The following is a 4232-nucleotide window of genomic DNA, read 5'->3' as shown; positions in this document are numbered from 1 at the left end:
AATCATGAACCAGCTCAGCAAACATGCTCAGTACTGCTCTCTAGAAAGTGGTAGGAGCGTTGCATAGCCCAAAGGGAAGGACCTAGTAGGCAAAGGTACCCCATGGACAAGTGAAGGTGGTCTTATCTTGGTCCTCCGGGATGATTTGGATCTGATTATACCCGCTGAACCCATCTAGGAAAGAAAAGAACATCTTCCCTACCATCCCATCTAGCACTTGATCTATGAAAGGCAAAGGGAAATGGTCCTTCTTGGTGGCTTGTTAAGTTCTCGATAATCTACGTAGATTCTCCACTTCCCATTTTTCTTGGGCACAAGCACTAGAGGAGAAACCCATTCGATGTCTGAGATGGGGTAGATGAATCCTACATCCAACAACTTTTACAATTCTTTTGTAACAATGTCCTTAAGGGTTGGATTCATTCTCCTCTGATGCTACCTGACTGGTTTACAATCCTCTTTAATTTCAATGTGATGGGTACAAACTGACGGATGGACTCCTTTCATCTCCTTATAGCTCCAAGCGAAAGCCTCCAAATGGTGGTTCAATAAGCTACATAGCTCCTTCTCCTGAGAGGGAGATAAGGATGAGATGATCTTCAAGGTTCTTTCAGGGCCAAATTCCACATTCTTAACTCTGGGAGAGGTCAGATCAGCCACACAGAGGTCCACTAAAGCGCAGGCTTGGGTACCTTCCACCAAATTTTCTAATGGCAGCACACCGGGAGGTGGATTTTGAATCAAATTCTCAATTAGGTCATCCTCGGTTTGAGGACCTCCCCGGGTGGCTTCCATTGTGCACACTAGTGCAGAGTAGACTTCATCCTCATCTTCCTCCTCCAACCAGAGAGGTAAGTCATGTTCTAGCAGAGGTTGGGCAGGAGGGTATAGGACTAGCTGTTTGGACATAGGCCCATTCTTGATGGTCATGCTCCCAGCTCGACAACTGATGTAAGCATCTGTAGTAGCTAACCAAGGCCTTCCCAAAATGAGGGGGTATCCAGTGAGTTTTGCCTTTGGCTGAAGGACCAAAAAGTCCGCAGGGTACTCCGAAGAATCAACAGAGATCAGGACATCCTCCACAATCCCTTCGGGAGTCACGGTGGAGTAGTCTACTAACTATAATACTGTCGAGGTCTTTCTTAAGGAACTCTGAAGGTTGAGTTTGAGCATAGTGTCCCTGGTCATCACATTGATGGCAGCCCCTAGATCGATCAGGGTGTGGGGGATTATGGTGCCATTGATGTGGACATCAACTACAGGACTCCCAGGATCCAAATATTTTGGACAGATTATTTTCCCCAACATCAGATCGAACAGTTGTCCTATGACATTGATAGTCGGGGCATCTCTCTTGCGCCTGCCTAGGTGCCTGAAACACTTCTCCTTGATTAATTTGTTGTAAATTGGTACATCTTTTATAGCCTGGAGAAGTGGGATTTTCACACACAACTATTTAAGTTCTCCCAGAATTTCGGTCTCCTCTGGGTTTGGTTGCGTGGCTACCGTTAGTCTCTCAGGAAAGGGTGGAATGGCTTTGGGTTCACTTTCTTGTTTCCCTTCCTCATCCTCCAAGGGAGGAGGCTGGTGATCTGGAAGTGCCTTTCCAGATCGTAGGTTGATCTCCTAAATCTCCACAACATAGGTAGGGCATGTTGTCTTTCCAGTGTATACCTGCTGGGCCTGTCTGTTGTTGGGGTTCAGGTTTGGTTGAGCGGCCATATGAGGTTGTCTTGGAGGAGAAAGAGGTAATGGTTGTGGTTGAGCAAGCGGTGGAGGCAAAATAGTGGGAGGAGAGTTGAATTGGGGCCTCCACCCTGGTTGAGGTGCATTCCACTGAGGTTGTGGCTAAGTATGAGAGTGAAACGAATGAGCAGCAGGTTGAGTATGGTATTGAGATGGATAAGACCAAGGAGGAGGTGTGGACCAAGAAGGATGAGCAAGGGGGCCCCAAGAAGGCATGTGAGCGGATTGGTTGGGGTTGTAATAAGTTTGGGATGTTCCTTGCATCCCCTGCTGGTAAGGTCTGGATCCATGTGGCCTCCTTTGGTTGAGGAAGTAGAGTGGCTCAGTGGCCCCTTCAGCCCCTTGGTACATGGCTTTAAGTCCGGGTAAGGTTGGGCACTGGTTTGTGGGGTGGTCTTCCTCACAAACGAAACATACCTCCACTGAGTGCAATGGACACTCATTCTTAGGATGCTTCCTTGTACATCTGGGACAAAAGATGGCCAAAGCCTTCTCAGCTTCCTCTTTCTTCTGTTGGATTCGGAAGGTATCCAGTTGCATGGCAATGGTTTGTCTCATCTCACTTTTGAGGTTTTCCATCTGATTTGCAAACTCATGCTTGGAGAAGGTGGCACTAGTTGAAAGTGGATTCCCCCTTCCTCTTTTCCTGGCTGCCCTAGAGTGGTTTCTAAACACAGTCTTTATGTCCTCATAAGGTAGTTGGTAGATGTCTCCTCTAGCTAGAAAATGGAGGGTATCTAGAAGGTCTTCAGAGACTCCTCGGAGCAGAACTAGCTTCAGAGATTCGGGGTCCAGTGTTCACCTGGCCCTTTTATAACTAAGTTGGAACCTTTATTCATAGTCTTCTAAAGACTCATCACTTCCCATGGTCATCTGAAAGATCTCTCCCTTCATTTCCTTTGACCTACAGTAGTCCCGGTATTTTTTGTTAAAGGCTTGCTGCATCTGAGCCCAAGCTGTGATATTGTTTCCAGGTAACCCCATGAACCAGCATAGTGTTGCATCCTTGAGGATAGAGGGAAAGAGTTTCAACTTTTGCTCATCTTCTGCATAGTCATAAGTTTGACAAAGGACAGCAAACTTAAACAAGAAGGTATCAGGGTCTTCAGTGGTCAATCCGTGGAAGTGAGGTAAGGCTGAGGGATTTATGTTTTTCATTTTCATGTCCCCGTTGGTCTCTCGGATGGGAAAGGCACCTTCTATTCTCTCCTCATCTTCTATACCGTTTATTTGTTCAACCATGGTCTCAAAAGAAATGTTTTCTTGCTCTTCTTATGTTATAGGATCTTCGTATATCTCTGGAGGTTCACCTATAGGTTCTTCTGGATCAATGCCACTGTAGAAGAGAGAAGGGTGACTCAGTGATGTGATGGGGGTGTTGGGTAAGAATTTCCCTGTATTGTCTCTGTTCCTACGAGCCATGAAATGGAATATTTTTGGTGGATTTTTGGCGTTTTTTCTACTTGTACCTGCAAAAATGAAAGCGATTGAACTACAACTAACTAAAATCTATCTTGCTGAAATGAAATTGCAAAAACGAAATGCTAAGCTACGCTTGCAGAATTGAAATTGCGGAATTGAAATGCTAATCTATGAAAGTAGGAAATATCTAATCTATGCTTTTCTGTAATGAAATGAAAGCAGGAAATGTCTAATCTACTTTTGTGGAAATGAAATTGCAGAATGGAAATGAAACAACTACTCTACTCTTGCTAAAATAAACTACTTAGTAGAAGATTGAAGTAGAAAGTAGAAGAAAAGCAGTAATCACTAATACTCTGACGCTTCCCCAGCAACGACACCAAAAATATGGTGGGCTCCAGTATTGCATCAATAATGCTGCAACTCCTGGGACTCCCTTCTTTACTTTTATCAACCCGGTAGTTCGTAACAAACTTGGAAGCAACGGTGCTATATGCACAAGTACTAGCTCTTATCGCGGGTTGTCACTGATTCCGCTGGCACAAGTCTGCTAGGAGCTTAAGCCAACTTCTATGAGCTCTTAGAAGAATCTTTTAATGGTGATGGATGAAAGCTAACTCAAAGGAAGCTAGTCTACTTGCAGAAAGAAGCTGAAACTGGAAAAGGAATGCAAACCCTAGCAAACCCTAGTTTTATAGACTAACCCTACCGGTGCAAGAAAAGAGATGAAAGTAGTGGAAATGGATGCCATTGAATTCTAGAAATGTAGAATGCATGTGACTAAGCTACTCTTGCAGTGAAATCTGAAAAGGAATGTCTTTTTGTATTTTTGAGTAATCTTGTAGAATTATTATGCATGTGCTTACCTGTTTTGACTGTGCAGAGGTTGATTGGTGGAAGGAAATGGTGAGGGCGCTTGCAGGAGGTTGGGAAGGTGAGATCCAGCTCATGGTCCCGAGGAGGGAGAGGTGAGATCCAGGGTTTCTTGATGGCCTTTTTCGAAGATATTTTCTGTTTTCAACCTATAAAATCACTCTGAACCATGAAAGCTCTTTCAATCATCA

This window comes from Pinus tabuliformis, chromosome 4_1, assembly GCF_031772625.1.
Source record: "Pinus tabuliformis cultivar Carrire ecotype Pingquan chromosome 4_1, CPIR1, whole genome shotgun sequence".
NCBI classification, from domain to species: Eukaryota; Viridiplantae; Streptophyta; class Pinopsida; order Pinales; family Pinaceae; genus Pinus; species Pinus tabuliformis.
The sequence above is the reverse complement of the archived record's forward strand: the minus strand, read 5'-3'. Positions refer to the sequence as shown.